The following is a 24,495-nucleotide window of genomic DNA, read 5'->3' as shown; positions in this document are numbered from 1 at the left end:
CAGAAGGCTAGAGAATACATTTCAAAAAACCTGATCTGCACATCCAAACATAGACACAGTGTGAACAGGTGCTGAACCCAGAGTCGCCAACTCGTATATAATCAAACAAATAGGGCAGCACACTGCAGCGCCAAAACATGCAAACTTGAAAACACGAAATTTTTAAACTGCATTACTGCACTAGAAATATGAAAAATGAGAGCTTTTAGCGCATAAAAATGGCCAATTTTATGTGTACCTCGTAGCCACGTTACGGCATCTCTCTTATACGAGGTCCTACTCTAAACCTACCTCTCTGAGAATAAACGTCTCCATCTGAATGGGTACATGTGAAACCTCTCCTTGGACTCAAATTCTCTCTCACTGTGGAGGGGTATTGGACCTACTATAATTAAAACACCTGAAGCTAGGAGGCAGGGAGTGCACGATCAGAAGGCTAGAGAATACATTTCAAAAAACCTGATCTGCACATCCAAACATAGACACAGTGTGAACAGGTGCTGAACCCAGAGTCGCCAACTCGTATATAATCAAACAAATAGGGCAGCACACTGCAGCGCCAAAACATGCAAACTTGAAAACACGAAATTTTTAAACTGCATTACTGCACTAGAAATATGAAAAATGAGAGCTTTTAGCGCATAAAAATGGCCAATTTTATGTGTACCTCGTAGCCACGTTACGGCATCTCTCTTATACGAGGTCCTACTCTAAACCTACCTCTCTGAGAATAAACGTCTCCATCTGAATGGGTACATGTGAAACCTCTCCTTGGACTCAAATTCTCTCTCACTGTGGAGGGGTATTGGACCTACTATAATTAAAACACCTGAAGCTAGGAGGCAGGGAGTGCACGATCAGAAGGCTAGAGAATACATTTCAAAAAACCTGATCTGCACATCCAAACATAGACACAGTGTGAACAGGTGCTGAACCCAGAGTCGCCAACTCGTATATAATCAAACAAATAGGGCAGCACACTGCAGCGCCAAAACATGCAAACTTGAAAACACGAAATTTTTAAACTGCATTACTGCACTAGAAATATGAAAAATGAGAGCTTTTAGCGCATAAAAATGGCCAATTTTATGTGTACCTCGTAGCCACGTTACGGCATCTCTCTTATACGAGGTCCTACTCTAAACCTACCTCTCTGAGAATAAACGTCTCCATCTGAATGGGTACATGTGAAACCTCTCCTTGGACTCAAATTCTCTCTCACTGTGGAGGGGTATTGGACCTACTATAATTAAAACACCTGAAGCTAGGAGGCAGGGAGTGCACGATCAGAAGGCTAGAGAATACATTTCAAAAAACCTGATCTGCACATCCAAACATAGACACAGTGTGAACAGGTGCTGAACCCAGAGTCGCCAACTCGTATATAATCAAACAAATAGGGCAGCACACTGCAGCGCCAAAACATGCAAACTTGAAAACACGAAATTTTTAAACTGCATTACTGCACTAGAAATATGAAAAATGAGAGCTTTTAGCGCATAAAAATGGCCAATTTTATGTGTACCTCGTAGCCACGTTACGGCATCTCTCTTATACGAGGTCCTACTCTAAACCTACCTCTCTGAGAATAAACGTCTCCATCTGAATGGGTACATGTGAAACCTCTCCTTGGACTCAAATTCTCTCTCACTGTGGAGGGGTATTGGACCTACTATAATTAAAACACCTGAAGCTAGGAGGCAGGGAGTGCACGATCAGAAGGCTAGAGAATACATTTCAAAAAACCTGATCTGCACATCCAAACATAGACACAGTGTGAACAGGTGCTGAACCCAGAGTCGCCAACTCGTATATAATCAAACAAATAGGGCAGCACACTGCAGCGCCAAAACATGCAAACTTGAAAACACGAAATTTTTAAACTGCATTACTGCACTAGAAATATGAAAAATGAGAGCTTTTAGCGCATAAAAATGGCCAATTTTATGTGTACCTCGTAGCCACGTTACGGCATCTCTCTTATACGAGGTCCTACTCTAAACCTACCTCTCTGAGAATAAACGTCTCCATCTGAATGGGTACATGTGAAACCTCTCCTTGGACTCAAATTCTCTCTCACTGTGGAGGGGTATTGGACCTACTATAATTAAAACACCTGAAGCTAGGAGGCAGGGAGTGCACGATCAGAAGGCTAGAGAATACATTTCAAAAAACCTGATCTGCACATCCAAACATAGACACAGTGTGAACAGGTGCTGAACCCAGAGTCGCCAACTCGTATATAATCAAACAAATAGGGCAGCACACTGCAGCGCCAAAACATGCAAACTTGAAAACACGAAATTTTTAAACTGCATTACTGCACTAGAAATATGAAAAATGAGAGCTTTTAGCGCATAAAAATGGCCAATTTTATGTGTACCTCGTAGCCACGTTACGGCATCTCTCTTATACGAGGTCCTACTCTAAACCTACCTCTCTGAGAATAAACGTCTCCATCTGAATGGGTACATGTGAAACCTCTCCTTGGACTCAAATTCTCTCTCACTGTGGAGGGGTATTGGACCTACTATAATTAAAACACCTGAAGCTAGGAGGCAGGGAGTGCACGATCAGAAGGCTAGAGAATACATTTCAAAAAACCTGATCTGCACATCCAAACATAGACACAGTGTGAACAGGTGCTGAACCCAGAGTCGCCAACTCGTATATAATCAAACAAATAGGGCAGCACACTGCAGCGCCAAAACATGCAAACTTGAAAACACGAAATTTTTAAACTGCATTACTGCACTAGAAATATGAAAAATGAGAGCTTTTAGCGCATAAAAATGGCCAATTTTATGTGTACCTCGTAGCCACGTTACGGCATCTCTCTTATACGAGGTCCTACTCTAAACCTACCTCTCTGAGAATAAACGTCTCCATCTGAATGGGTACATGTGAAACCTCTCCTTGGACTCAAATTCTCTCTCACTGTGGAGGGGTATTGGACCTACTATAATTAAAACACCTGAAGCTAGGAGGCAGGGAGTGCACGATCAGAAGGCTAGAGAATACATTTCAAAAAACCTGATCTGCACATCCAAACATAGACACAGTGTGAACAGGTGCTGAACCCAGAGTCGCCAACTCGTATATAATCAAACAAATAGGGCAGCACACTGCAGCGCCAAAACATGCAAACTTGAAAACACGAAATTTTTAAACTGCATTACTGCACTAGAAATATGAAAAATGAGAGCTTTTAGCGCATAAAAATGGCCAATTTTATGTGTACCTCGTAGCCACGTTACGGCATCTCTCTTATACGAGGTCCTACTCTAAACCTACCTCTCTGAGAATAAACGTCTCCATCTGAATGGGTACATGTGAAACCTCTCCTTGGACTCAAATTCTCTCTCACTGTGGAGGGGTATTGGACCTACTATAATTAAAACACCTGAAGCTAGGAGGCAGGGAGTGCACGATCAGAAGGCTAGAGAATACATTTCAAAAAACCTGATCTGCACATCCAAACATAGACACAGTGTGAACAGGTGCTGAACCCAGAGTCGCCAACTCGTATATAATCAAACAAATAGGGCAGCACACTGCAGCGCCAAAACATGCAAACTTGAAAACACGAAATTTTTAAACTGCATTACTGCACTAGAAATATGAAAAATGAGAGCTTTTAGCGCATAAAAATGGCCAATTTTATGTGTACCTCGTAGCCACGTTACGGCATCTCTCTTATACGAGGTCCTACTCTAAACCTACCTCTCTGAGAATAAACGTCTCCATCTGAATGGGTACATGTGAAACCTCTCCTTGGACTCAAATTCTCTCTCACTGTGGAGGGGTATTGGACCTACTATAATTAAAACACCTGAAGCTAGGAGGCAGGGAGTGCACGATCAGAAGGCTAGAGAATACATTTCAAAAAACCTGATCTGCACATCCAAACATAGACACAGTGTGAACAGGTGCTGAACCCAGAGTCGCCAACTCGTATATAATCAAACAAATAGGGCAGCACACTGCAGCGCCAAAACATGCAAACTTGAAAACACGAAATTTTTAAACTGCATTACTGCACTAGAAATATGAAAAATGAGAGCTTTTAGCGCATAAAAATGGCCAATTTTATGTGTACCTCGTAGCCACGTTACGGCATCTCTCTTATACGAGGTCCTACTCTAAACCTACCTCTCTGAGAATAAACGTCTCCATCTGAATGGGTACATGTGAAACCTCTCCTTGGACTCAAATTCTCTCTCACTGTGGAGGGGTATTGGACCTACTATAATTAAAACACCTGAAGCTAGGAGGCAGGGAGTGCACGATCAGAAGGCTAGAGAATACATTTCAAAAAACCTGATCTGCACATCCAAACATAGACACAGTGTGAACAGGTGCTGAACCCAGAGTCGCCAACTCGTATATAATCAAACAAATAGGGCAGCACACTGCAGCGCCAAAACATGCAAACTTGAAAACACGAAATTTTTAAACTGCATTACTGCACTAGAAATATGAAAAATGAGAGCTTTTAGCGCATAAAAATGGCCAATTTTATGTGTACCTCGTAGCCACGTTACGGCATCTCTCTTATACGAGGTCCTACTCTAAACCTACCTCTCTGAGAATAAACGTCTCCATCTGAATGGGTACATGTGAAACCTCTCCTTGGACTCAAATTCTCTCTCACTGTGGAGGGGTATTGGACCTACTATAATTAAAACACCTGAAGCTAGGAGGCAGGGAGTGCACGATCAGAAGGCTAGAGAATACATTTCAAAAAACCTGATCTGCACATCCAAACATAGACACAGTGTGAACAGGTGCTGAACCCAGAGTCGCCAACTCGTATATAATCAAACAAATAGGGCAGCACACTGCAGCGCCAAAACATGCAAACTTGAAAACACGAAATTTTTAAACTGCATTACTGCACTAGAAATATGAAAAATGAGAGCTTTTAGCGCATAAAAATGGCCAATTTTATGTGTACCTCGTAGCCACGTTACGGCATCTCTCTTATACGAGGTCCTACTCTAAACCTACCTCTCTGAGAATAAACGTCTCCATCTGAATGGGTACATGTGAAACCTCTCCTTGGACTCAAATTCTCTCTCACTGTGGAGGGGTATTGGACCTACTATAATTAAAACACCTGAAGCTAGGAGGCAGGGAGTGCACGATCAGAAGGCTAGAGAATACATTTCAAAAAACCTGATCTGCACATCCAAACATAGACACAGTGTGAACAGGTGCTGAACCCAGAGTCGCCAACTCGTATATAATCAAACAAATAGGGCAGCACACTGCAGCGCCAAAACATGCAAACTTGAAAACACGAAATTTTTAAACTGCATTACTGCACTAGAAATATGAAAAATGAGAGCTTTTAGCGCATAAAAATGGCCAATTTTATGTGTACCTCGTAGCCACGTTACGGCATCTCTCTTATACGAGGTCCTACTCTAAACCTACCTCTCTGAGAATAAACGTCTCCATCTGAATGGGTACATGTGAAACCTCTCCTTGGACTCAAATTCTCTCTCACTGTGGAGGGGTATTGGACCTACTATAATTAAAACACCTGAAGCTAGGAGGCAGGGAGTGCACGATCAGAAGGCTAGAGAATACATTTCAAAAAACCTGATCTGCACATCCAAACATAGACACAGTGTGAACAGGTGCTGAACCCAGAGTCGCCAACTCGTATATAATCAAACAAATAGGGCAGCACACTGCAGCGCCAAAACATGCAAACTTGAAAACACGAAATTTTTAAACTGCATTACTGCACTAGAAATATGAAAAATGAGAGCTTTTAGCGCATAAAAATGGCCAATTTTATGTGTACCTCGTAGCCACGTTACGGCATCTCTCTTATACGAGGTCCTACTCTAAACCTACCTCTCTGAGAATAAACGTCTCCATCTGAATGGGTACATGTGAAACCTCTCCTTGGACTCAAATTCTCTCTCACTGTGGAGGGGTATTGGACCTACTATAATTAAAACACCTGAAGCTAGGAGGCAGGGAGTGCACGATCAGAAGGCTAGAGAATACATTTCAAAAAACCTGATCTGCACATCCAAACATAGACACAGTGTGAACAGGTGCTGAACCCAGAGTCGCCAACTCGTATATAATCAAACAAATAGGGCAGCACACTGCAGCGCCAAAACATGCAAACTTGAAAACACGAAATTTTTAAACTGCATTACTGCACTAGAAATATGAAAAATGAGAGCTTTTAGCGCATAAAAATGGCCAATTTTATGTGTACCTCGTAGCCACGTTACGGCATCTCTCTTATACGAGGTCCTACTCTAAACCTACCTCTCTGAGAATAAACGTCTCCATCTGAATGGGTACATGTGAAACCTCTCCTTGGACTCAAATTCTCTCTCACTGTGGAGGGGTATTGGACCTACTATAATTAAAACACCTGAAGCTAGGAGGCAGGGAGTGCACGATCAGAAGGCTAGAGAATACATTTCAAAAAACCTGATCTGCACATCCAAACATAGACACAGTGTGAACAGGTGCTGAACCCAGAGTCGCCAACTCGTATATAATCAAACAAATAGGGCAGCACACTGCAGCGCCAAAACATGCAAACTTGAAAACACGAAATTTTTAAACTGCATTACTGCACTAGAAATATGAAAAATGAGAGCTTTTAGCGCATAAAAATGGCCAATTTTATGTGTACCTCGTAGCCACGTTACGGCATCTCTCTTATACGAGGTCCTACTCTAAACCTACCTCTCTGAGAATAAACGTCTCCATCTGAATGGGTACATGTGAAACCTCTCCTTGGACTCAAATTCTCTCTCACTGTGGAGGGGTATTGGACCTACTATAATTAAAACACCTGAAGCTAGGAGGCAGGGAGTGCACGATCAGAAGGCTAGAGAATACATTTCAAAAAACCTGATCTGGACATCCAAACATAGACACAGTGTGAACAGGTGCTGAACCCAGAGTCGCCAACTCGTATATAATCAAACAAATAGGGCAGCACACTGCAGCGCCAAAACATGCAAACTTGAAAACACGAAAGTCCAAGGAGAGGTTTCACATGTACCCATTCAGATGGAGACGTTTATTCTCAGAGAGGTAGGTTTAGAGTAGGACCTCGTATAAGAGAGATGCCGTAACGTGGCTACGAGGTACACATAAAATTGGCCATTTTTATGCGCTAAAAGCTCTCATTTTTCATATTTCTAGTGCAGTAATGCAGTTTAAAAATTTCGTGTTTTCAAGTTTGCATGTTTTGGCGCTGCAGTGTGCTGCCCTATTTGTTTGATTATATACGAGTTGGCGACTCTGGGTTCAGCACCTGTTCACACTGTGTCTATGTTTGGATGTGCAGATCAGGTTTTTTGAAATGTATTCTCTAGCCTTCTGATCGTGCACTCCCTGCCTCCTAGCTTCAGGTGTTTTAATTATAGTAGGTCCAATACCCCTCCACAGTGAGAGAGAATTTGAGTCCAAGGAGAGGTTTCACATGTACCCATTCAGATGGAGACGTTTATTCTCAGAGAGGTAGGTTTAGAGTAGGACCTCGTATAAGAGAGATGCCGTAACGTGGCTACGAGGTACACATAAAATTGGCCATTTTTATGCGCTAAAAGCTCTCATTTTTCATATTTCTAGTGCAGTAATGCAGTTTAAAAATTTCGTGTTTTCAAGTTTGCATGTTTTGGCGCTGCAGTGTGCTGCCCTATTTGTTTGATTATATACGAGTTGGCGACTCTGGGTTCAGCACCTGTTCACACTGTGTCTATGTTTGGATGTGCAGATCAGGTTTTTTGAAATGTATTCTCTAGCCTTCTGATCGTGCACTCCCTGCCTCCTAGCTTCAGGTGTTTTAATTATAGTAGGTCCAATACCCCTCCACAGTGAGAGAGAATTTGAGTCCAAGGAGAGGTTTCACATGTACCCATTCAGATGGAGACGTTTATTCTCAGAGAGGTAGGTTTGGAGTAGGACCTCGTATAAGAGAGATGCCGTAACGTGGCTACGAGGTACACATAAAATTGGCCATTTTTATGCGCTAAAAGCTCTCATTTTTTATATTTCTAGTGCAGTAATGCAGTTTAAAAATTTCGTGTTTTCAAGTTTGCATGTTTTGGCGCTGCAGTGTGCTGCCCTATTTGTTTGATTATATACGAGTTGGCGACTCTGGGTTCAGCACCTGTTCACACTGTGTCTATGTTTGGATGTGCAGATCAGGTTTTTTGAAATGTATTCTCTAGCCTTCTGATCGTGCACTCCCTGCCTCCTAGCTTCAGGTGTTTTAATTATAGTAGGTCCAATACCCCTCCACAGTGAGAGAGAATTTGAGTCCAAGGAGAGGTTTCACATGTACCCATTCAGATGGAGACGTTTATTCTCAGAGAGGTAGGTTTAGAGTAGGACCTCGTATAAGAGAGATGCCGTAACGTGGCTACGAGGTACACATAAAATTGGCCATTTTTATGCGCTAAAAGCTCTCATTTTTCATATTTCTAGTGCAGTAATGCAGTTTAAAAATTTCGTGTTTTCAAGTTTGCATGTTTTGGCGCTGCAGTGTGCTGCCCTATTTGTTTGATTATATACGAGTTGGCGACTCTGGGTTCAGCACCTGTTCACACTGTGTCTATGTTTGGATGTGCAGATCAGGTTTTTTGAAATGTATTCTCTAGCCTTCTGATCGTGCACTCCCTGCCTCCTAGCTTCAGGTGTTTTAATTATAGTAGGTCCAATACCCCTCCACAGTGAGAGAGAATTTGAGTCCAAGGAGAGGTTTCACATGTACCCATTCAGATGGAGACGTTTATTCTCAGAGAGGTAGGTTTAGAGTAGGACCTCGTATAAGAGAGATGCCGTAACGTGGCTACGAGGTACACATAAAATTGGCCATTTTTATGCGCTAAAAGCTCTCATTTTTCATATTTCTAGTGCAGTAATGCAGTTTAAAAATTTCGTGTTTTCAAGTTTGCATGTTTTGGCGCTGCAGTGTGCTGCCCTATTTGTTTGATTATATACGAGTTGGCGACTCTGGGTTCAGCACCTGTTCACACTGTGTCCATGTTTGGATGTGCAGATCAGGTTTTTTGAAATGTATTCTCTAGCCTTCTGATCGTGCACTCCCTGCCTCCTAGCTTCAGGTGTTTTAATTATAGTAGGTCCAATACCCCTCCACAGTGAGAGAGAATTTGAGTCCAAGGAGAGGTTTCACATGTACCCATTCAGATGGAGACGTTTATTCTCAGAGAGGTAGGTTTGGAGTAGGACCTCGTATAAGAGAGATGCCGTAACGTGGCTACGAGGTACACATAAATTTGGCCATTTTTATGCGCTAAAAGCTCTCATTTTTCATATTTCTAGTGCAGTAATGCAGTTTAAAAATTTCGTGTTTTCAAGTTTGCATGTTTTGGCGCTGCAGTGTGCTGCCCTATTTGTTTGATTATATACGAGTTGGCGACTCTGGGTTCAGCACCTGTTCACACTGTGTCTATGTTTGGATGTGCAGATCAGGTTTTTTGAAATGTATTCTCTAGCCTTCTGATCGTGCACTCCCTGCCTCCTAGCTTCAGGTGTTTTAATTATAGTAGGTCCAATACCCCTCCACAGTGAGAGAGAATTTGAGTCCAAGGAGAGGTTTCACATGTACCCATTCAGATGGAGACGTTTATTCTCAGAGAGGTAGGTTTAGAGTAGGACCTCGTATAAGAGAGATGCCGTAACGTGGCTACGAGGTACACATAAAATTGGCCATTTTTATGCGCTAAAAGCTCTCATTTTTCATATTTCTAGTGCAGTAATGCAGTTTAAAAATTTCGTGTTTTCAAGTTTGCATGTTTTGGCACTGCAGTGTGCTGCCCTATTTGTTTGATTATATACGAGTTGGCGACTCTGGGTTCAGCACCTGTTCACACTGTGTCTATGTTTGGATGTGCAGATCAGGTTTTTTGAAATGTATTCTCTAGCCTTCTGATCGTGCACTCCCTGCCTCCTAGCTTCAGGTGTTTTAATTATAGTAGGTCCAATACCCCTCCACAGTGAGAGAGAATTTGAGTCCAAGGAGAGGTTTCACATGTACCCATTCAGATGGAGACGTTTATTCTCAGAGAGGTAGGTTTAGAGTAGGACCTCGTATAAGAGAGATGCCGTAACGTGGCTACGAGGTACACATAAAATTGGCCATTTTTATGCGCTAAAAGCTCTCATTTTTCATATTTCTAGTGCAGTAATGCAGTTTAAAAATTTCGTGTTTTCAAGTTTGCATGTTTTGGCGCTGCAGTGTGCTGCCCTATTTGTTTGATTATATACGAGTTGGCGACTCTGGGTTCAGCACCTGTTCACACTGTGTCTATGTTTGGATGTGCAGATCAGGTTTTTTGAAATGTATTCTCTAGCCTTCTGATCGTGCACTCCCTGCCTTCTAGCTTCAGGTGTTTTAATTATAGTAGGTCCAATACCCCTCCACAGTGAGAGAGAATTTGAGTCCAAGGAGAGGTTTCACATGTACCCATTCAGATGGAGACGTTTATTCTCAGAGAGGTAGGTTTAGAGTAGGACCTCGTATAAGAGAGATGCCGTAACGTGGCTACGAGGTACACATAAAATTGGCCATTTTTATGCGCTAAAAGCTCTCATTTTTCATATTTCTAGTGCAGTAATGCAGTTTAAAAATTTCGTGTTTTCAAGTTTGCATGTTTTGGCGCTGCAGTGTGCTGCCCTATTTGTTTGATTATATACGAGTTGGCGACTCTGGGTTCAGCACCTGTTCACACTGTGTCTATGTTTGGATGTGCAGATCAGGTTTTTTGAAATGTATTCTCTAGCCTTCTGATCGTGCACTCCCTGCCTCCTAGCTTCAGGTGTTTTAATTATAGTAGGTCCAATACCCCTCCACAGTGAGAGAGAATTTGAGTCCAAGGAGAGGTTTCACATGTACCCATTCAGATGGAGACGTTTATTCTCAGAGAGGTAGGTTTAGAGTAGGACCTCGTATAAGAGAGATGCCGTAACGTGGCTACGAGGTACACATAAAATTGGCCATTTTTATGCGCTAAAAGCTCTCATTTTTCATATTTCTAGTGCAGTAATGCAGTTTAAAAATTTCGTGTTTTCAAGTTTGCATGTTTTGGCGCTGCAGTGTGCTGCCCTATTTGTTTGATTATATACGAGTTGGCGACTCTGGGTTCAGCACCTGTTCACACTGTGTCTATGTTTGGATGTGCAGATCAGGTTTTTTGAAATGTATTCTCTAGCCTTCTGATCGTGCACTCCCTGCCTCCTAGCTTCAGGTGTTTTAATTATAGTAGGTCCAATACCCCTCCACAGTGAGAGAGAATTTGAGTCCAAGGAGAGGTTTCACATGTACCCATTCAGATGGAGACGTTTATTCTCAGAGAGGTAGGTTTAGAGTAGGACCTCGTATAAGAGAGATGCCGTAACGTGGCTACGAGGTACACATAAAATTGGCCATTTTTATGCGCTAAAAGCTCTCATTTTTCATATTTCTAGTGCAGTAATGCAGTTTAAAAATTTCGTGTTTTCAAGTTTGCATGTTTTGGCGCTGCAGTGTGCTGCCCTATTTGTTTGATTATATACGAGTTGGCGACTCTGGGTTCAGCACCTGTTCACACTGTGTCCATGTTTGGATGTGCAGATCAGGTTTTTTGAAATGTATTCTCTAGCCTTCTGATCGTGCACTCCCTGCCTCCTAGCTTCAGGTGTTTTAATTATAGTAGGTCCAATACCCCTCCACAGTGAGAGAGAATTTGAGTCCAAGGAGAGGTTTCACATGTACCCATTCAGATGGAGACGTTTATTCTCAGAGAGGTAGGTTTGGAGTAGGACCTCGTATAAGAGAGATGCCGTAACGTGGCTACGAGGTACACATAAAATTGGCCATTTTTATGCGCTAAAAGCTCTCATTTTTCATATTTCTAGTGCAGTAATGCAGTTTAAAAATTTCGTGTTTTCAAGTTTGCATGTTTTGGCGCTGCAGTGTGCTGCCCTATTTGTTTGATTATATACGAGTTGGCGACTCTGGGTTCAGCACCTGTTCACACTGTGTCTATGTTTGGATGTGCAGATCAGGTTTTTTGAAATGTATTCTCTAGCCTTCTGATCGTGCACTCCCTGCCTCCTAGCTTCAGGTGTTTTAATTATAGTAGGTCCAATACCCCTCCACAGTGAGAGAGAATTTGAGTCCAAGGAGAGGTTTCACATGTACCCATTCAGATGGAGACGTTTATTCTCAGAGAGGTAGGTTTAGAGTAGGACCTCGTATAAGAGAGATGCCGTAACGTGGCTACGAGGTACACATAAAATTGGCCATTTTTATGCGCTAAAAGCTCTCATTTTTCATATTTCTAGTGCAGTAATGCAGTTTAAAAATTTCGTGTTTTCAAGTTTGCATGTTTTGGCGCTGCAGTGTGCTGCCCTATTTGTTTGATTATATACGAGTTGGCGACTCTGGGTTCAGCACCTGTTCACACTGTGTCTATGTTTGGATGTGCAGATCAGGTTTTTTGAAATGTATTCTCTAGCCTTCTGATCGTGCACTCCCTGCCTCCTAGCTTCAGGTGTTTTAATTATAGTAGGTCCAATACCCCTCCACAGTGAGAGAGAATTTGAGTCCAAGGAGAGGTTTCACATGTACCCATTCAGATGGAGACGTTTATTCTCAGAGAGGTAGGTTTAGAGTAGGACCTCGTATAAGAGAGATGCCGTAACGTGGCTACGAGGTACACATAAAATTGGCCATTTTTATGCGCTAAAAGCTCTCATTTTTCATATTTCTAGTGCAGTAATGCAGTTTAAAAATTTCGTGTTTTCAAGTTTGCATGTTTTGGCGCTGCAGTGTGCTGCCCTATTTGTTTGATTATATACGAGTTGGCGACTCTGGGTTCAGCACCTGTTCACACTGTGTCTATGTTTGGATGTGCAGATCAGGTTTTTTGAAATGTATTCTCTAGCCTTCTGATCGTGCACTCCCTGCCTTCTAGCTTCAGGTGTTTTAATTATAGTAGGTCCAATACCCCTCCACAGTGAGAGAGAATTTGAGTCCAAGGAGAGGTTTCACATGTACCCATTCAGATGGAGACGTTTATTCTCAGAGAGGTAGGTTTAGAGTAGGACCTCGTATAAGAGAGATGCCGTAACGTGGCTACGAGGTACACATAAAATTGGCCATTTTTATGCGCTAAAAGCTCTCATTTTTCATATTTCTAGTGCAGTAATGCAGTTTAAAAATTTCGTGTTTTCAAGTTTGCATGTTTTGGCGCTGCAGTGTGCTGCCCTATTTGTTTGATTATATACGAGTTGGCGACTCTGGGTTCAGCACCTGTTCACACTGTGTCTATGTTTGGATGTGCAGATCAGGTTTTTTGAAATGTATTCTCTAGCCTTCTGATCGTGCACTCCCTGCCTCCTAGCTTCAGGTGTTTTAATTATAGTAGGTCCAATACCCCTCCACAGTGAGAGAGAATTTGAGTCCAAGGAGAGGTTTCACATGTACCCATTCAGATGGAGACGTTTATTCTCAGAGAGGTAGGTTTAGAGTAGGACCTCTTATAAGAGAGATGCCGTAACGTGGCTACGAGGTACACATAAAATTGGCCATTTTTATGCGCTAAAAGCTCTCATTTTTCATATTTGTAGTGCAGTAATGCAGTTTAAAAATTTCGTGTTTTCAAGTTTGCATGTTTTGGCGCTGCAGTGTGCTGCCCTATTTGTTTGATTATATACGAGTTGGCGACTCTGGGTTCAGCACCTGTTCACACTGTGTCTATGTTTGGATGTGCAGATCAGGTTTTTTGAAATGTATTCTCTAGCCTTCTGATCGTGCACTCCCTGCCTCCTAGCTTCAGGTGTTTTAATTATAGTAGGTCCAATACCCCTCCACAGTGAGAGAGAATTTGAGTCCAAGGAGAGGTTTCACATGTACCCATTCAGATGGAGACGTTTATTCTCAGAGAGGTAGGTTTAGAGTAGGACCTCGTATAAGAGAGATGCCGTAACGTGGCTACGAGGTACACATAAAATTGGCCATTTTTATGCGCTAAAAGCTCTCATTTTTCATATTTCTAGTGCAGTAATGCAGTTTAAAAATTTCGTGTTTTCAAGTTTGCATGTTTTGGCGCTGCAGTGTGCTGCCCTATTTGTTTGATTATATACGAGTTGGCGACTCTGGGTTCAGCACCTGTTCACACTGTGTCTATGTTTGGATGTGCAGATCAGGTTTTTTGAAATGTATTCTCTAGCCTTCTGATCGTGCACTCCCTGCCTCCTAGCTTCAGGTGTTTTAATTATAGTAGGTCCAATACCCCTCCACAGTGAGAGAGAATTTGAGTCCAAGGAGAGGTTTCACATGTACCCATTCAGATGGAGATGTTTATTCTCAGAGAGGTAGGTTTAGAGTAGGACCTCGTATAAGAGAGATGCCGTAACGTGGCTACGAGGTACACATAAAATTGGCCATTTTTATGCGCTAAAAGCTCTTATTTTTCATATTTCTAGTGCAGTAATGCAGTTTAAAAATTTCGTGTTTTCAAGTTTGCATGTTTTGGCGCTGCAGTGTGCTGCCCTATTTGTTTGATTATATACGAGTTGGCGACTCTGGGTTCAGCACCTGTTCACACTGTGTCTATGTTTGGATGTGCAGATCAGGTTTTTTGAAATGTATTCTCTAGCCTTCTGATCGTGCACTCCCTGCCTCCTAGCTTCAGGTGTTTTAATTATAGTAGGTCCAATACCCCTCCACAGTGAGAGAGAATTTGAGTCCAAGGAGAGGTTTCACATGTACCCATTCAGATGGAGACGTTTATTCTCAGAGAGGTAGGTTTAGAGTAGGACCTCGTATAAGAGAGATGCCGTAACGTGGCTACGAGGTACACATAAAATTGGCCATTTTTATGCGCTAAAAGCTCTCATTTTTCATATTTCTAGTGCAGTAATGCAGTTTAAAAATTTCGTGTTTTCAAGTTTGCATGTTTTGGCGCTGCAGTGTGCTGCCCTATTTGTTTGATTATATACGAGTTGGCGACTCTGGGTTCAGCACCTGTTCACACTGTGTCTATGTTTGGATGTGCAGATCAGGTTTTTTGAAATGTATTCTCTAGCCTTCTGATCGTGCACTCCCTGCCTCCTAGCTTCAGGTGTTTTAATTATAGTAGGTCCAATACCCCTCCACAGTGAGAGAGAATTTGAGTCCAAGGAGAGGTTTCACATGTACCCATTCAGATGGAGACGTTTATTCTCAGAGAGGTAGGTTTAGAGTAGGACCTCGTATAAGAGAGATGCCGTAACGTGGCTACGAGGTACACATAAAATTGGCCATTTTTATGCGCTAAAAGCTCTCATTTTTCATATTTCTAGTGCAGTAATGCAGTTTAAAAATTTCGTGTTTTCAAGTTTGCATGTTTTGGCGCTGCAGTGTGCTGCCCTATTTGTTTGATTGCACAGTCAGAAGAAGGCAGAAGGAGGGGAGTGAAGACAGGGGAACATATGCACTGCTCGTGCCCATCAATCACACCCTCGCAGTCAAAATATATGAGACAACGAGGGGCGTTGTGTCGGGCAGGGCGGACGCACAGGCACAGCCAGCCAACCAATGATGTCAGAAGACGGGCAGCGCTAACAATGGGGGTGCTGCGTGTCATTAGAAAGGAAAGTCACACCTCAGGGACAGTGGAATGGTCTCTAATGAGACACATTTTGTACGTGTTGAGTTCCACGTGGGCAAGGAGAAAAAGTCAGCCACCTTGTACAAATGCAGCAGTACTGCTGTACAAGGTGGCTGTTATACATAGAAACACCTGGGGGGTGGGGCCAGGTTCCCTTTAATTTCAGTTCATGTGCCTGCGTGGGGTTTGCAGGTCACGTTGCCGGCTACACAGCAGGGGAACAGCTGGCGGTGCTGAACCCCACTGACACATTGGCTGGTGTTTTTCTCTGTGCAGCTAGCACTTCCGGGCAGAAACTGGAGGTGTTTGAGCCCAGGGTCAGCAGGAGGAGGAGAGGAGCAGAGTGTAGGCCGAAGCCTGCACTGGTGGCAGCTTTTGGTCAGTTGTGCCAGCGTGGCTTGTGCTGGACACGATGTCGGCTACACAGCAGGGGAACAGCTGGCGGTGCTGAACCCCACTAACACATTGGCTGGTGTTTTTCTCTGTGCAGCTAGCATGTCCGGGCAGAAACTGGCGGTGTTTGAGCCCAGGGTCAGCAGGAGGAGGAGAGGAGCAGAGTGTAGGCCGAAGCCTGCACTGGTGGCAGCTTTTGGTCGGTTGTGCCAGCGTGGCTTGTGCTGGACACGATGTCGGCTACACAGCAGGGGAACAGCTGGCGGTGCTGAACCCCACTAACACATTGGCTGGTGTTTTTCTCTGTGCAGCTAGCAGTTCCGGGCAAAAACTAGTGGTGTTTGAGCCCAGGGTCAGCAGGAGAGAAGCAGAGTGTAGGCCGAAGCCTGCACTGGTGGCAGCTTTTGGTCGGTTGTGCCAGCGTGGCTTATGCTGGACACGATGTCGGCTACACAGCAGGGGAACAGCTGGCGTTGCTGAACCCCACTGACACATTGACTGGTGTTTTTCTCTGTGCAGCTCGCATGTCCGGGCAAAAACTGGCGGTGTTAGAGCCCAGGGTCAGCAGGAGGAGGAGAGGAGCAGAGTGTAGGCCGAAGCCTAGTTGAACCAATTTCAAAGGTTACCTTTAACCCCCCTCAGGTGTTGCAAGGTACAAGAGCCACACCTTGTGCAGCATTAATGCTGCACAAGTAAAAGGTTGCTCTATTTAGTTTGCTCCTTGCACACGCTGAATAAAACACGTACACTATTTAGCCCATTATACTGTCAAACAGTTGTGGAGGCGTGACTTGTCTTTTTAAGGAGACGCAGCACAGGTGTCAAAATTTGCACCTAGGTACTGGGCGCAGATTCCTGAGCGTTGTTATTTGCTGTACAGGAGTCTGCGCTATTGTGATCCCTTGGCCATGCGCTGTGAGCGCTTCCTGTCTTCTGACCTCATTTTATGTCGGCCGTTGCGGTTAGCGATGGACATGAATCCCAGACCCACAGTGTGTTTTCAAAAAATCACACTGCGTGGCTGGGATTCGTGGTCTTGTGCAGTAAATAGGTTTGCCGCTCACACATGTCCTTACACCTGCTTCAGACTGGGCGGCCTCAGCTGATCCCTTATCGCCTACCACGGCCAGGAGGCCGCACAGTCTGAAGAAGGCGGAAGGAGATGAGTTAAGACAGGCGAACATATGCACTGCTCGTGCCCATAAACCACACCCTCGCTGACAAAATAAATATGACAACGAGGGGCGTTGTTTCTAGCAGGGCGGATGCATAGGCGCAGCCAGCTAACCATGATGACAAAAGACGGGAAACGCTACCAAGGGGGGTGCTGCGTATCATTAGAAAGGAAAGTCACACCTCAGGGACAGTGGAATGGTCTCAATGAGACACATTTTGTACGTGTTGAGTTCCACGTGGGCAAGGAGAAAAAGTCAGCCACCTTGTACAAATGCAGCAGTACTGCTGTACTAGGTGGCTGTTATACATAGAAACACCTGGGGGGGTGGGGCCAGGTTCCCTTTAATTTCAGTTCATGTGCCTGCGTGGCGTTTGCAGGTCACGTTGCCGGCTACACAGCAGGGGAACAGCTGGCGGTGCTGAACCCCACTAACACATTGGCTGGTGTTTTTCTCTGTGCAGCTAGCACTTCCGGGCAAAAACTAGCGGTGTTTGAGCCCAGGGTCAGCAGGAGGAGGAGAGGAGCAGAGTGTAGGCCGAAGCCTGCACTGGTGGCAGCTTTTGTTCTGTTGTGCCAGCGTGGCTTGTGCTGGACACGTTGCCGACTACACAGCAGGGGAACAGCTGGCGGTGCTGATCCCCACTGACACATCACCTAGTGTTTTTTCTGTGTAGACAACACTTCCAGGTGGCAACTGACAGTGTTGAAACCCAGGGAATCAAAGAGGAGCAGAGTGTAGGCCGAAGCCTGCAGTGGAGCAAGTTGAAAGGGAACCTTTAACCCCCCCCCCAGGCATTTGTTGCTGAAAGAGCCATCTTGTACAGCAGTAATACTGCACATGGAAAATGGTGGCTCCGAAAATTATGCTCCTTGCAAACGCTGAAGTACACACTCATATAATGTGTCCCCTCACACCGTCAAACCATCCCGGAAGTGGGACTTTCCTTTGTAATGTGACACAGCACAGCCGTCATTCCAACCCCCTTGGTGCCGGGCGCCACCTCCTCAACGTTGTTTGGTTCTGTCACGGAGCCCGCGCTGTAATGTTATCCCTTGGCCATGCACAGTTAGCGGTGCCCGTCTTCTGACATCATGTAGGTGTCAGGCTGGCAGTGCCTGTGCGTCCAAGCTGCCCTAGATCCAACCTTGCAGTGTCATCTAATGTAGTCCCACTGCGGGCCAGGGATCCATGGGCATGCGCAGTGCATATCATCGCCTCTCACTCACCTCCTTCCTGCTTCTTCAGACTGTGCGGCGTCACGGCCGTGGCATGCTATTAGGGATCAGCTGACGCCGCCTAGTCTGAAGAAGCGTGAAGAAGGGGAGTGAGAGGCTAGTATATGCACTGCGCATGGCCATGGATACCAGGCCCACTGTGGGATCACATTAGACGACACTGCGAGGTGTGATTTCGGGCAGCGTGGACGCACAGGCGCAGCCAGGACGACAACAAATGATGTCAGAGGACGGGCAGCGCAAACTGTGCATGGCCAAGGGATAACATAACAGCGCAGGGTCCATGACGGAATCAAACAACGCTAAGGAGGCAGCGCACGGTGCCAAGGGGGTAGCAATGACGGCTGTGCTGCGTCACATTACAAAGGAAAGTCCCACCTCCGGGACGGTTGGACGGTGTGAGGGGACACATTACATGAGTGTGTAGTTCAGCGTTTGCAAGGAGCATAATTTCAAGAGCGACCTTTCCCTTGTGCAGTATTAGTGCTGCACATGGTGGCTTTTTCAGTAACAAACGCCTAGGGGGGGGGGGACAGGTCCCCTTACATTTTAGTTGTGCCAGCGTGGAGGTCGCATGACACGTTGCCGGATACACAGCTGGGGATCAGCTGACGTTACTGAACCCCAATAACAGAGGAGCGACTGTTGACTGTGCACACAGCACTTCCAGGCACCAACTGGCGGTGTTAGAGCCCAGGGACAGCAGGAGGAGCAGATTGGAGGTATTGCCGCACACACAGCTGGGGATCAGCTGACGTTACTGAACCCCAATAACAGAGGAGCGACTGTTGACTGTGCACACAGCACTTCCAGGCACCAACTGGCGGTGTTAGAGCCCAGGGACAGCAGGAGGAGCAGATTGGAGGTATTGCCGCACACACAGCTGGGGATCAGCTGACGTTACTGAACCCCAATAACAGAGGAGCGACTGTTGACTGTGCACACAGCACTTCCAGGCACCAACTGGCGGTGTTAGAGCCCAGGGACAGCAGGAGGAGCAGAGGAACAGAGTGTAGGCCGAAGCCTGATTGGAGCAAGTTGAAAGGGAACCTTTAACCCCCCCCCAAGACGTTTGTAGCTGAAAGAGCCATCTTGTGCAGCACTAACGATGCAAAAGGAAAAGGTGGTTCTTTTAATTATGCTCCTTGCAAACACCGAAGTAAACACTAAAAATGTGTCCCCTTATACCGTTAAACCGTCCCGGAGGTGCGAATTTCCTTCGTAATGGGACACAGCACAGCTGACATTCCTATCCCCTTGGTGCCGTGCGCTGCCTCCTCAGCGTTGTTTTAAGCTGTCACGGAGCCTGCGCTGTTCTGTTAGCCCTTGGCCATGCCCAATTAGCGCTGCCTATCTTCTGACATAATTTGGTGTCAGGCTGTTACTGCCTGTGCGTCCACGCTGCTCCAGATCCCACCTTGCAGTCTCGTCCAACGTAATCCCACTGCGGGCCTTGGAACCATGGACATGCACAGTGCATATCCTCGACTCTCACTCCCCTCCTTCCCTCTTCTTCAGACTGTGCGGTGTCACGGCCGTGGCATGCTATTAGGGATCAGCTGACGGCGCACAGTCTAAAGAAGGCGGAGGGAAATGAGCGAGAGCCCGAGGGGAAGATATGCACTGCGCATGGCCATGGATCCCAGGCCCGCAGTGTGACTCAATCAGAAGACACAGCGAGGCGGGATCTCGGGCAGCGCGGCCGCACAGGCGCAGCCAGCCTGACACCAAATTATGTCAGAAGACAGGCAGCGCAAATAGGGCATGCCCAAGGGATAACAGAACAGCGCAGGCTCCGTGACAGCTTAAAACAACGCTGAGGAGGCAGCGCATGGCACCAAGGGGGTAGGAATGACGGCTGTGCTGCGTCACATTGCGAAGGAAAGTCCCAGCTCCGGGACAGTATAACGGTATCAGTGAACACATTTTATAAGTGTTAAGTTCTGCGTGTGCAAGGAGCTAAAAAAAAAGAGCTACCTTTTCCTTGTGCAGCATTACTGCTGCACAAGATGGCTCTTTCAGTAACAAACGACGGGGGGGGGTTCAGGTTCCCTTACATTTAGGTTGTTGTGCCAGCGTGGCGGTCGCAGGACACATTGCCGGCTACACAGCTGGGGATCAGCTGACGTTACTGAAACCCAATAACACTGGGTCGTATGTTTTTACTGTGCAGCCTGCACTTCTGAGCCGCAACTGGCGGTGTTGGAGCCCAGGAATAGCAGTTCAGGTGGTAGAAAGATGAACACAGCAGGAGACCTGGATGACACCCAATTACTTAATCAGGCAGAGGAGAGGCAAATTCCTGCGAGATCCAGGCCTGGTTCATTTTCAGGAAAGTAAGCCGGTCAACGTTATCGGAGGATAGTCGCATGCGACGGTCTGTTAGTACACCACCTGCGGCACTAAAGACACGTTCCGATAAGACACTAGCCGCAGGGCAAGCCAGCACCTCCAATGCATACTGGCTTAGCTCTGGCCATGTATCCAGCTTAGAGACCCAAAACTTGAACGGGGAAGAGCCATCTGGGAGTACAGTAAGAGGGCAAGCCATGTAGTCTGTCACCATCTGACGGAACCGTTGCCTCCTGCTGACTGGAGCCGCCGGTGATGGTGTAGACATTTGGGGCGGGCACACAAAAGTGTGCCAGAGTTGTGCCATACTGGGCTTGCCTTGGGCAGAGGCACTGCTTCTGCTCCCTCTTTGGGCAGAGCCTCCCCCACTGCCTCGACGCACTGAGCTGCTTTGTAAAGCACTAGCAGCACTCCTCTCAGTTGGACAGGAGAAGATGATGGAATTCACCAGTGTGTCGTGGTACTCCCGCAATTTACGCTCCCGGGTCAACGCAGGGATGAGGTTTTGGACGTTGTCCCGGTAGCGAGGATCGAGGAGGGTGAACACCCAATAATCAGGCATGTTGAGAATGTGGTCGATGCGGCGGTCGTTTCTCAGGCACTGCAGCATGAAATCCACCATGTGCTGCAGAGTGCCAACTGGCCCAGAAACGCTGTCCCCTGCTTGAGACATGATCTCTGCCCGCTCGTCATCACCCCACCCTCGCTGTACACACTGACCACTGGACAATTGTGTCGCTCCCTCCTCTGGACGGAGCTCTTCCTCCTCCATTGACTCCTCCTCATCCTCCTCACAAATTGGCCCCTGCGTACCCCTTTGTGAGGAACCACGTGGCGCTGACTCTCCAGAAGCTGATGGAAAAGGTGACTCCTCATCCTCCACCTCTTCCACAACATCATCCCTTAACCCTTGCAAAGTTTGCTGAAGCAGGCAGATAAGGGGGACAGTCATGCTGACTAGTGCATCATCTGCACTTGCCATCCGCGTGGAATAATCAAAAGGACGCAAAACCTGGCAGACGTCCTTCATAGTGGCCCACTCTGTGGTTGTGAAGTCTGATCGGCGCTGACTGCGACTTCTTTGCGCCTGATGCAGCTGGTACTCCATAACTGCTTGCTGCTGCTCACACAACCGCTCCAACATATGTAACGTGGAATTCCACCGGGTAGGTAGGTCACATATGATACGGTGTTCCGGAAGGCGGAATCGGCGCTGCAGAGCAGCAATGCGGGATCTGGCCAAGCTGGAACGCCACAAGTGAGCACACTCTAGGCGGACCTTGTGCAGCAGGGCATCAAGATCCGGATAGTCCCTCAGAAAACTCTGCACAACCAAATTGAGCACATGTGCCAGACATGGGATGTGAGTGAGGTTGCCAAGGGCCAAAGCTGCCACCAGATTTCGGCCATTGTCACACACTACCATGCCTGGCTGGAGATTCGCTGGCAGTAACCACACATCGCTCTCCTGCTTGATGGCATTCCAGAGCTCCTGCGCTGTGTGGCTTCGATGCCCCAATGAAACTAGTTTCAAGACGGCCTGCTGACGTTTGGCCACGGCTGTGCTCATGTCGGTCATAGGTAAACGTTCACGGGTCCATGTGGAGGTGGACTGTGACGGATCCTGCAGAGAGGAATCTGAGGAACTGGTGTAAGAGGAGGAGTCGATGCGTACAGACTGGATTCCTGCAATCCTTGGAGTGGGCAGGACACGTCCTGCGCCACTCGCACGATCTGTACCTGGCTCAACAACATTAACCCAATGGGCAGTGAGGGAAACATATCGCCCCTGTCCATGCTGACTGGTCCACGCATCGGTGGTGAGGTGGACCTTGCTACTGACGGCGTTCAGTAGCGCATGTTTTATGTTTGCCTCAACATGCCTGTGCAGGGCAGGGACAGCCTGCCTGCTGAGTAAAAGCGGCTGGGCACCTTGTACTGTGGGACTGCCAATGCCATCAAGTCACGGAAGCTGTCAGTCTCCACCAGCCTGAACGAGAGCATTTCCAGGGACAACAGTTTGGCAATGCCTGCATTCAGAGCCTGTGCTCGGGGGTGGTTGGCCGAGAATGCCCACCTTTTCTCCCATGCCTGTACTACCGATGGCTGTAGAGTAGACTGGGAGTGTGAGGATGACTGGGAAGGTGGTGCTGTGGGTGGAATTACACTAGGTCTCTGGACAACAGTGGAGGAAGAGGCAACACGAGATGAAGAGGTGGTAGCTGCCGCTGTTGGTTGGCCTACGTCTTCACTGTGTTTCTGTAACTCCACCGCAGAGAACAGAAGTAGAGACGGCTCCTGTCCTGGGCTCTCTGACTGCCTGGCCAATTTGGCAGGTGGTGAAGAGACAGATGGCTGCTCTCCAGTGCTCTGTGCCTGAGAGGATGTGGCACTAACTGAAGTCGATGCCGAGGCGTTAGCTGCCATCCACCCGACAACGGCTTCAATTTGGTCTTCACGCAGCAGCAGTGCACGGCGCTCTCTGACAAAGCTGCGCATGAAGGACTGTTCCCTGCTGAAACTGAGTGACGACGAGTCACCGGCGCCCGCAGCAGGCACAGAATCACCACGTCCTCTCCCTGCTCCTCTCCCTGCTCCGCGCCCACGCCCACGTGCCTTACTCCCTGCCCTCTTCATCTTGGTTGACAGATAAAGATAAGCAGAAAAGTACTAAGGCCTTAGCGTGCTTATTCCTGAAATGCTCCTTCTAACAGGTGTAAGAAACACTAATGTTGTAAAGTGTGGACTAAACTTTATTATTTTTCAAATGTGGCCTACACAAGTGTTAAGTTGTGTTTGGTGAACTTTACTTTTTTTTTTGTGCAGATCGGGCTACAGAGCTAGTTTAAATCACACGGAGACCGTGCAGACAGCCGTAAACGGCGCTGCAAGGCCAAAAAACCCTCCTCTAGGTTATCCTATGTAGTGTTTTTCCACTATTTAGCTGGAGACGGGTGGAAAGACACTAATAGGAATTTTTTTTTTAAATTTTAAACAGGCTGCACTATTTGAAAAAAAGGAAATTGTTTTTCAAGGTATGAGGCAGTAACGCACCCTGAGCTGAATCCAACCGGCTATGGCTGCACACAGACTACAGGGCGAGCTGGGCTCACACGGAGACCGTGCAGACAGCCGTAAACGGCGCTGCAAGGCCCAAAAAACCCCCTCTAGGTTATCCTATGTAGTGTTTTTCCACTATTTAGCTGGAGACGGGTGGAAAAACACTAATAGGGATTTTTTTTTTTTAATTTTTAAACAGGCTGCACTATTTGAAAGAAAGGAAAATTTTTCTCAAGGTATGAGCCAGTAACGAACCCTGAGCTGAATCCAACCGGCTATGGCTGCACACAGACTACAGGGCGAGCTGGGCTCACACGGAGACCGTGCAGACAGCCGTAAACGGCGCTGCAAGGCCCAAAAACCCCCCTCTAGGTTATCCTATGTAGTGTTTTTCCACAATTTAGCTGGAGACGGGTGGAAAAACACTAATAGGAAATTTGAGAAAAAATGTGCAGCAGGCTGCACTATGAGCAAAAAAGGACAACTGTGTGAGGCAATGTGAACCCCCCCTGAGCTGAATACAACCGGGTATATGGCTGCACACAGACTACAGAGTGAGCTGCACACACACACACACACACAGAGACCTTGCAGAATGCTGTTAAAACAGCGCTGCAAGGCAAGAGC

This window comes from Ranitomeya imitator, chromosome 3 (genome assembly GCF_032444005.1).
Source record: "Ranitomeya imitator isolate aRanImi1 chromosome 3, aRanImi1.pri, whole genome shotgun sequence".
NCBI classification, from domain to species: Eukaryota; Metazoa; Chordata; class Amphibia; order Anura; family Dendrobatidae; genus Ranitomeya; species Ranitomeya imitator.
This window is presented reverse-complemented; position numbering follows the sequence as displayed.